This window comes from Rhododendron vialii, chromosome 6a, assembly GCF_030253575.1.
Source record: "Rhododendron vialii isolate Sample 1 chromosome 6a, ASM3025357v1".
Taxonomy (NCBI): domain Eukaryota; kingdom Viridiplantae; phylum Streptophyta; class Magnoliopsida; order Ericales; family Ericaceae; genus Rhododendron; species Rhododendron vialii.
In genome coordinates this window covers 26,624,208-26,634,806 of record NC_080562.1, presented here as the reverse complement: position 1 = coordinate 26,634,806, position 10,599 = coordinate 26,624,208, and the positions used below count along the sequence as shown (strand labels likewise).

At 37.1% G+C, this 10,599-nt stretch overlaps 1 long non-coding RNA gene across 1 annotated transcript; it reads left to right on the top strand.

Annotated features, from left to right (window-relative positions):
- Window positions 1–9,541, top strand: LOC131329974 (uncharacterized). The gene is made up of 9 exons (XR_009200902.1): window positions 1–622; window positions 897–1,291; window positions 1,720–1,768; window positions 1,956–2,048; window positions 3,158–3,268; window positions 5,707–5,811; window positions 6,011–6,074; window positions 6,659–6,714; window positions 8,965–9,541. It is a non-coding gene; the product is annotated as an uncharacterized LOC131329974 (long non-coding RNA).
- Window positions 9,542–10,599: the final 1,058 nt, after the last annotated feature.

The following is a 10,599-nucleotide window of genomic DNA, read 5'->3' as shown; positions in this document are numbered from 1 at the left end:
GCAAATTTCAAATTGCTCAAACACAAACAGAATCACCGCCTCTGGATTCATCAAAACCCACAACGGTCGAACCCGCCTTTTCTTCTCTCTCAAGTCTCGACAATCTCAGACTCAAACCTTATCTCCATCGTTCTCTTCTCCCACCCTCCCCCATTCGAACAATCACAACGCCATGGACGATGACGACCACCACCTCCAGCAACCAGACAAGTCAATACCAAACCCTAGTTCCACCGCCTCCGGCCACTCCTCCCCCGACTCCTCTCCACTCCGCACCCTCCCTTCCAAATCCGCCGCCTCCAAAGTCCCTCACAACCGCCGCCGGCGCCGCCAACCCAGCCCTAACCAAGCCCCTCTTCCCCACCTAACACCTCGTCAATCCCCTTGTCTCCATCGTTCCTGTCTGTGAATCCAACGACTCTAGCCCGTCGGATTGATCATGAAGATTGAGCCGGCGCAATGCCGCCGTTGTTTCGGATTTGAATTCGTCTCCCGTAACCGAAGATGTTTTCTAGGGTTTTGTCGCCACCACCCTTCTTCACAAGCACCGCACACCACCACCGCCGAACCTAACTAGGAGTATTCGCTTCTACTACGGACAACGAGTTCGGGTCAGACCAAGGTTTTTTTTTTTTTTTCCTTAAGAATTTCTGTGTATTGTTGAACATCTTCTTGAAGAGCTTTCCGAATTTGAATTGAACCTACAAGAAGAAGAAGAAGAAGAAGACCTTTCGGAACGCCGTCGTGGTCGTGTCGTGTCGTCTCTCTTTCTCTTTCTCTTTCGAATAAGGGTTTCAGGGAATATAAGTATTTAAGGCTTCTAATTATATTGTTGATGTTTGTATTTGATTTACAGACTTAGGGTTTCTGATTATTAACTATTATAATTATTTCAGGAATATTGATTGTTGATTTGATTCAGCCAAGCTTGATTCAGGAATTTCAAAAACCTCTCTCTGTCTCCAAGCCGTATCAACCCTACCATGGGTCCGGCTGCCGGCAAACTCTATTTTGATTTTGGGATCTCTCTCTCAACAACAGCCACTGCTTCCTCCGCCACAGGCCTCCGTGGGTCAATCGCTTCCTGTTCCCGTCATTGCCGCTGCCATGCGGTTGCTTCCCGTCACCCGCAGTCCTCGTACCCTCCATTGTCCTCCAGCCTGCTGTTTTCGCCGTCGAAGGCAGCTGGTCAATTAGGGTTTCAGCAGTTTCCCGTGTCGCCAGTGATGAGCCCTAGGTGGAAAGATCTTTGAGTATGTTGTGGAATCCCGACTCCAAGGGTTTTGGATAGGTAATGAAAGGTTATGTTTTTTTGAGGGCTTATACATATCTGCTGTATCTGTACATTTTGGTAGATCACATCTAATTTTAGTTTTTTTTTTCCTTCAGCTTTTTGTTAATTGTTTTGTTTCTGGTATGATTATGTGGTAGATCACATCTAATCCGTTATTTGTTTTCCCTCTATCTTTTGATGTCAAAGTATTTATGTTACTCTTGCCTTGAATGTTCATGTTTTCCCCCACAGTATGGGTGTTTCTCAGTTTTTACTTTTAAAGTCCCCTTGCCATTGTTTATTTAGCTTGAAGAGGTACTTAGAATAGAACCACTTCACGTGCTCCTGAAAGCTAAACTACTATTTTCTTCTAAGTTACCAAAGCAAGCACAAATGTATTAAACAAAAATGGTACCTAATCATGTTGTCCTTTCCTTTTACGACAGGTTCAGGTAGGTTGGTGGCAGGACATTTTTTGGCCCATGTGCTGTAGGGGTAAGAAATCTTCATACATGGTGGGATTATTTGATTTAGGGTTCATTCCTCTGTCCCAGCCGTTAACAGCACCCATTCTATTCAGTTGCCAATATGAGACTGCATACATAGCCATTTGTTCCTTGATGACTTCGAAAATCCATTTAGAAACTGATTGGATTTGGAATTTTGGATTTTCTTTATACAGGTACTGGGAATTTGTGATAGCATAACCATAACCACAACCACAACCACAACATGCTCTTTCGAACTCAACCGGAGTGACAAGGAGGGTCTTAAGGTAACCGATTTCAAACCCATCTTTGTCCTTTGTTTTGGCTGATCTGAAATGGTAGTGTTACATTTTCTTCCCCCTTTGATTGTGTTTTGTGACTCATCTTTTCCTTTTAGTCTATCGAACTTGGGTTCGCAAAATGTTGGTCCTTCCGATAGTTTGGGTTTTCTAAGCAAATAGGGTTCAAAAAATCTTTTTTTTTTCCTCTCCAAACGTCACTCCTTTTCACCACAGGATTTTTTTTTTGGTTTTCAATGAAATTTCTGCACCAGTCTTTTTGGTTTCCATGATAATACATTTTTTTTATTATAGAAACAACTAAAAGGAAAATAAGCAAATATGAAAAAATAGGTGTAAAACTATAAATAACACTAGGCTTAGCAATGGGGTTCTCCATAGGTTAAATTTCTCAATTAGGCTCAAAATAGCTTGAATGTTGTATGAATAGATGAGATGAGACTTTTATCTCTTAAATATGTAGTTTTGTTTTGCTGGAAAAACCTGTACAATTAGGTGGTTAACTTTTTTCTTTTATTAGTCTTGTTTTGTTCCAAGTAGTGATGAAACGAGATGGTAGTTCCCATTCATAATGCAGCCTTTTATATGGTTGGCCATAAGGGAGCTCAGTGTTTTCAAAACTCTGCACAGGTCAACAAAACTCTTATATGTATCTAGTGGTTGACATTTAGCACCACTGACCCAACGGCCAAGATTGGATTGGCCATAATCTCTCTCTCTCTCTCTCTCTTCCAAAGCACGCCTCTTTCCTCTCGATCTCTATATCACTTTTGTTTTACTACCCCAAACACGCTTCGCACTATCTTGCAATTTCAAATTTGAAAGTTTCAATCATCTATCTCTCCCCCAAACTTTCTCCGGCTCTTCTCTCACCCCGTGGCTCAAGAGGTGAGGTGTCTTTTACCTCTTTGGTTGGGGTTTCTTGATAACGAAGATGGCATCACCGGCGCGGACGTTTTGTTCTTCCCATATGCTCTTCCACATCTAAACTATCTTCCGGGGAGGGTTTAGCTTCGTGGTACATCTAAACTATTTTGCTCCTGGTGAAATACTTTTTCTATTTCTCTCTCTCTTTCTCTAATTATTTGTTTGTGCAGTTCCCTTGGTCCATCGACTCCTCCTTCTTGAACTCCCTCCACGAATACATCAATCTTAGCTCATATTTGCGGCCTGACCACCTGATCATTGACCTCTGCTAAATGCTCCAGGTATCTCTCTGCAATCACAAGTGCCCAGTGTGGTTGTTGTTTTCGAAATCTTTTTTCCTGGTTTCATTTCTCTCTCTCTCTCTCCACTTTTCTGGGGAAGTTTCGGAGTTTTGTGTTTTAGAAATGAGAAACTTCATTGATATCAATTAAGATAGTACAACCGAATGCATAGAACTGCATCGAAAAATATAGGCCATGTTCTTTCTAAAAAAAAATAATATTGGTATTTATTTCGTCTTTTCTGAATATTTGTTGAATTTACATTATACTTTTTGGATTGTCTATTCGTCTTGACGAGATGAGTCTAAAAAGTACTCCACCTACACTTAACTAAAGCTGAAAAAATGCGAATAACTTGTACTCCCTCCATCCCTTTTTAAGTGTCCTGCTTTATATCTCAAACTTATTAAAAAGACATTATCATTATATCTTTCACATCAATTTTTTTCTCTACTCTCCCTATTTACCCATCATCACGACATTTTTACTCATTAACTTTTCAAAATGGAATATACTTTTAGGGACAAAATAAACAATACACTAATTTTTACCCACTAACTTTATAAAATGGATACTTATCAAGGGACAACCCAAAAATGGAATACCGGACTCTAAATAATGAGCGGAGGGAGTAGTATCTTTTTTTCTTTAGTGTAGTCATATGTGAATTTTTTTAACATCGGTTTATATTTTTTATTTCATTCTTCTCAACGAGATGAAAGGTTAATCTAAAAATTAAGATAAAAAGTTGACAATCCATCAACACGTTTTGTCCTTATTCAAATTTTTGTGGATTATTGATTCGAATTGGAAAAGTTAAAAAAAAATTACTTTTATCCAAATATTTTAAAAAATAACCACTTTTATCCCAAAAAAAACTTTTTTTTTTAGTGTTTTTCGGGTTTCATTCTCTCTCTCTCGTGGCACTTGTCTGGAAAAGTTTTGGATGTCATGTTTCTTATTTATCGCTATTAGTTTAGGCACTCTGTGGTACAACAGGTATCGTTTGGTACTCCAATAATTTGGGTTTCTTGTAGATTAATGTATACGTTACTACAGTATATGTTTCGATGTGGAAAAATGAAACTATATTTTTCGCTAATAGCTTTGGCAGTTTCATTTTTTATTTATCACTATTAGTTTTGGTATTCTCTCTCACACACGTTTCGAACTCCAGTGCAAAATATGTTTTTTTGTTTTTGTTTTTTTTGCCATTCGAAATATGTTTCTTAACAAGAATATTAGTGTGTCACTTATAGGCCCCGTTTGATAAGAGGTTTGAGGGTTGGGATTGGAGTATTAATCCCATGCGAGTATTAATATTCTGTTAGGTAACAAAAAAAGATCCGGACTATTAGTCCATTGGTATGTCCAAGCCGGCCAATAGGGGGTATTAGGAATATCCCCTGGGACTTGGTATTCATAGTCCAATCCCAATCTCTTATCATTACCAACTCTTTCTCATTACCAATTTCTTCTATCAATCAAATCTTATCATCTAATCCCATCTCCAATAAACATGATATTAATAATCCTATCATCTAATCACATCTCAAACAGACATACTCATTATCAATCATTTTTCATTACAAATCCCAATCATAATCTCATCTTCTTACGAATCCTATCCATCTATTACTGTTATCAAACGAGACCATAGAGTATTGAGATCTCACGTTTATTAGTTTAAGCTTTTTTGGGTAGATATGAACTTTTTTTAGGAGCATAGGACCTGCAGGTGCCCGTGCCTAATTTGTTTTAAAACTTTATTGCTTCGATCTAAGTGAAAATGACACGTGAAAGTGTTCTGAAAACAGTGGAATGTGCATTGAGAGTTTTTGAAAAAAGCAGTGCATTGAGAGTTTAAATTTTGGTGAAAAGTATAAATGGAAATCGGAAACGAAAATGATTTTTACACTTTTTTTTGTTTTATTTATTTAAATTTATTATTTTGCTCTTTTTTTTTGAACGGCTATTTTGTCCTTAGATGTGTAAAAAAATGTATTGCGGGTCAAAATTATAAAGAGACTGTCTTATTTACGAAAGTACTGTAAATAGCCTGTTTACAGTACCAACCAATCTCAGACGTTTAATCGCGCAATCAATGACTAAGATCTGTTTTCAATTATGACCGATCACAATTAACTCTATAAAGAATTTAATCTCATTATATGCGTATTTATGTATATGTACTGGCAAAGTTTGGTTTGTTTTTTGAAAAGCTTTTTGAAAAATAGTAGGAATAATAAGTAGAGAGATAGAAAGAAATATTAGAAGTAGGAAAATCTTGGAAAAGTTTTAAAAAATTCTTTTTGAGAAGCGAACCAAACACAGCAAAGCTATTTCGATACCCCTAAGAACAGTTTTTTTTTTTTTTCTTTTCATAATTCTGCTGTGACTTACCTTTGCTTGTGTATTTGTTTCACCAATGGTTAAAGAAGAAGATAGGCAAAACCATTGGACGAAGGCGCCTACTAGGTGTTTGACTGAAAGCCCAACATTGGATGAATGTAGGAGGCTGCAAGGACATCTGAGTTGAAAAGGTAGAGCTCCCTTCCTCAGATTTGTTTCCTTCGTTGATTGATGTGGCTTAATATATTTCTAGGATATTGATGTTATGGAATTGTGTCTTTTGAACACTCTAGAGTCTAGACATTTCTACCATTTGAACATGGTTTTGTGATGAAGTGCTGATAACTTGCCCTCATAAATCCTAAACTTTCTTTTTTTTTGAGTTTTTAGCTCAAAAGATTGGAAGAAAACACGGGGATAAGGCCAAATCGAATCTCTAAGGATAAAAATCCAGGTAACGAAAAACTCTTTTGTTTTAGACTTAAATTCTCACTGCAATAATGTCAATGGATTTACTATTGTCCTTTATTTTTGGTAATACTTAAATATATTGGTTTTGTTGCCATCATTTCCTATTTTTGTTTCATTCGCTTTGGTGGAGATGAATATGGTGCTAAACGACAACAGTTAATTGGTTAATAAAGTGTTTTAGATAATAATGTTTGTAATGGTCTTATTTGGATCTTAAGTATTTTTTAAAGTTAAATTTATTATTCCTTTAGTTCCTCCAATAAAACATAGGGTACATCATTTTTAGTGCCACTCCGAGGGCCTGTGACAAAACCCAGAGTTGCAGTCCAAGCAACAATGGATAGTACTCCTTAATGTGATGGGTACACATGAATGAGATATGGACATGCACAGAAGCTTAGGTTTCATGCGCTTTACCGATTTCAAAAATTGGCATCTAAATATTCATTTACTAGATACTTGAACACCATGCATGTCTGTAAATGAATACCAAATTCTATTTGAATTGTTTTTTACCGTGGTCCATTCTTATGACGCATGTTGATACTTGCTTAGTTTTTCTTTCAGGTGACCGGAAGTCACCAATATGTTCCCTAAACATGCTTGCTGGAAGGTTGTCAATGGTAAGCAGTTTGATTTCATGGGATGTGATTGAATGGAATGTGTAGGCGTACTTTTACTTCTCCGGTAGGTTTAAGACTGGTTTGTATCTTGAGTAGATGGATGTGATATGACTACAGTTGTATTTTTTCATAGTTCACTTTCTGAAACTGAGTAGATGGATCATGTTAGAACTTTTTTACCCCGAGAAAAAGGATTTAATGGAGAAGTTGTGTTCATTGGTCAGCAGTATAGGAAAGGGTGGTTCAGTTTAGTTGTACTCAGAACGTGTTGCGTCGTGCCTACGTTATTATTCGATTATAGTGTCCTCTATGTTAGTTATTTTTTGATTTTCTCTGTATTTAGTCGAATTGAGCTATATTTGTGAGCTATTAAAAACTCTCTCTCTCTATCCAAACTGCTCACTGAAGTTACAAAGCATCTTAAAATATTCCATTTTGGGGGTATTATGTATCCATTTTGAGGATGAAGTCATTTCATATAGCTGGGAAAGTGAATGATTCATTTTTTTCATGTTTGATTTGATGGGTAAGTAAATTAAGAAACAAATCGCTAGGAAAGATTTTCCTAAGCATCAAAATTTTCTCCTCAAACTGGATTGAACAAGTCCCTTTGTTTGTTTGGATGCTTGCTCATGCGAGGTTTGAGCTTCCCTTGTGAGAGAACTGGCGCGTTAATAGACTTACATTAGTTGAGCTTATCATTTTGTTTGAATTTAATTCAGAAGGTTGTTACTAATGTACTGCTTGTGCAATATCAAAATTTATCGCTTTGTTCGGTTCTTAACTTAGTTTTAGTTTTAGTTTTGTTTTCAATCATTACCCTACTTCTTTCTCCAATTATTACCCTATTTCTCCAATTATTACTTTCACATCTCTCTCTATCTCTCTCCAATCATTACCCCTATCTTCAATCATTACTCTATTTCTCTCTCTACCCACTACCAAAACTAAACTAAACTAAACTCCCAACCAAACACTACCATTATTTTTCAATTTTGTTGTTACTTACATATGTTACTACAGGCATCAGAACGCTAAGTGACAGCTGCCTTCTGGGAATCCATCAAATCTGGGTAATGGTAAGTGACAAATGTACACCTACACACATACGCAAAAAACCTTTAGTTTGGAACATGTGGTACCAATTTGTTAGCCATCTATGCCGCACAATCCTATGGTTTCGTTTTTCTTCCTCATTCTGGGAAATCAGCTTATGGTAGCTTTGTCAATTTAAGTCCATGTAGCATCTGTGGTCGGCAGCATTATTTAATTGTTACCAAACCATTCTTAGATAAATTCATGTAGTTTCAGTTTGGTATTCAATTAATCAATATTATCCCTGGGGTTTGCTTCTTTTGTATCAGTGTGGAATTATGAGATACATTGTACTGCATTATTGATTATTCAGTTTATGTTGTAGGGCTATGGGTGCTCCATGTTCCTTTTGTTTCCAAGGATTACGAACAACACCCACATGAAGGCTCTCCTAATGATGGCTTCTACTATGTTTACACAATTGAAGGTGCAAGGACAATTGCTGCTGTTGCAAGGCATTGGGAAACTAGACGCTGTTTTAAAAGAGGTCTCTCTCTCTCTCTCTCCATATATTATATATATAATGTGCACAAACATGACGCACGTACCACTCTCTATTACTGGATGCATATTTTGGAGTTATTATTTGATTGTAGTGTCCTCTACGTTTGCTGTTTATTGATTTTCTCTGTATTTATTCGAATCGAGCTATATTTGTGAGCTATTAAAAACACACACACACTCTCTCTCTCTCTCTCTCTCTCTCTCTCTCTCTCTCTCTCTCTCTCTCTCTCTCTCCAAACTGCTCACTGAAGTTACAAAGCATCTTAAAATATTTCATTTTGGGGGTATTATGTATCCATTTTGAGGATGAAATCATTTCATGTAGCTGGGAAAGTGAATGATTCATTTTTTTCATGTTTGATTTGATGGGTAAGTAAATTAAGAAACAAATTGGCAAGAAAAGATTTGCCCCGAGCATCAAAAATTTCTCCTCAATCTGGAACCGAACAAGTCCTCTTGTTTGTTTGGATGCTTGCTCATGCAGGCATGAGCTTCCCTTGTGTGAGAACTTGCACATTAATAGACTTACATTAGTTGAGGTTATCATTTTGTATGAATTTAATTCAGAAGGTTGTTACTAATGTATTGTTTGTGCAATCTCAAAATTCATTATTTTTCAATTTTGTTGTTACTTACATCATGTTATTATAGGAATCAGAACGCTAAAGGGTTCTCACATGACAGCTGCCTTCTGGGAATCCATCCAATCTGGGTAATGCTAAGTGACAAATGTACAGCTGCACACATATGCAAAACCTTTAGTTGGGAACATGTGGTACCAATTTGTTAACCATCTATGCCACACAATCCTATGGTTTCGTTTTTCTTCCCCATTCTGGAAAATCAGCTTATGGTAGCATTGTCAACTTAAGTTCTTTTGTCTTGTTCTTCACTTCATATGCTTTCTCTTTGTTTTGACCCAATGATCTTACTATCAATTTCATGTTTACATGTATCCATAATATTGCAACTGTCACTTAGAAAGTCATGTGAAGGTTATAGAGGACTGTTAAGAGTCTGACACTTTGAGTTGTTTTGCTATTCTATAAATATATGATTTTGCAGCCATAGCTGTTTAAGCCTTATGGCTGATACTTCCGTCCTCAAATTACTTGATTATTATCTCATGTAATTTAATTAGTAATGTTGGTGTTCTAGTTTCTAAGGAATTCATAGCCTCTTTAAGTTCTTCAATTTGTTGAAAATGTTTTAGTGACTTTGATTTTATTTACTGATCTTGAGTTTTGTACGTTTCTCTGTATAGATACCATTCTGTTATTTTTTAGCTATCGATTTGTTTGATGTTTGGACTTGACGACATATATTGGGTGGTGGGGGCGTGTTTTGGTGTCAGCCCTCGTATTGTGTTTTGGTGTCAAAATGTTTCTTTTGGTGTAGGTAGGATGATTACTTCCCATCAAACAAATCTATGTCATATGTGGAGCGCTAGACCCTGACAATTTAGTGCTATTACGACAAACGCGATTAGTATTTGAGTTAATAGAAAGTGAAGTGATATAGGGGTTTCCATCTTTCGCTTCAGGTGAAAAACAGGAACAACCATTCTTGCCTATGAGACGAGTTTGTACTTTTTCATCGTCACGTGTTGGATCCAACTTTTCAGTTGGAATCGATCTCCGAATACAATCCCTACAACTACACTTAAAACTACAACCATGTGGGAGGCTTCATAAAGCACCTAAGCTGCTTCATCCATCTGGCATTAGTTGCCTCCCAACTACACGACGATCGTCAATGACGACGAAGATCTTCTCTTCCTCCTTTGTTGCGCCAGATCTACTTCTCCGATGTACATATCTCTTCTTCCAAAGCAGGTACAATTGTACTCGATCCTTCTTCTTCTTCTTCTTCCTCAGCTTTGAGATGACTAAGTCCGATTTTCAACTGCCTCTCCTGGTACAGATTCCGCCCCCGCACCCATGTCGTGTTGACACGGGTACTTTGCCCAAAAATGAGGATCCGTGTATTATGCTTGTCGATTTACTGCTTTTTCTAGGCCCTTATTGAGTAGTGCATTGACTTTGCGTCATTGGAGATTGATGCTAATCTTGGGAACTGGCTTAGAAGTTAGAACAAGAATGGGACAAGCTGTTTACCTTCCTCCAGTTAGTTATCTTGTGTCTTCTGTTCTTGTTGATAGTATTTCCTATATTTGCTTTTGTACTTTTTTTTTAAATTGCATGACAATAAATTGCCTTTGTGCGATAAAGTGTTTTACGATGCCTAATCCAAATAATTATGTGAGATTTCAATCATTCATTTCTT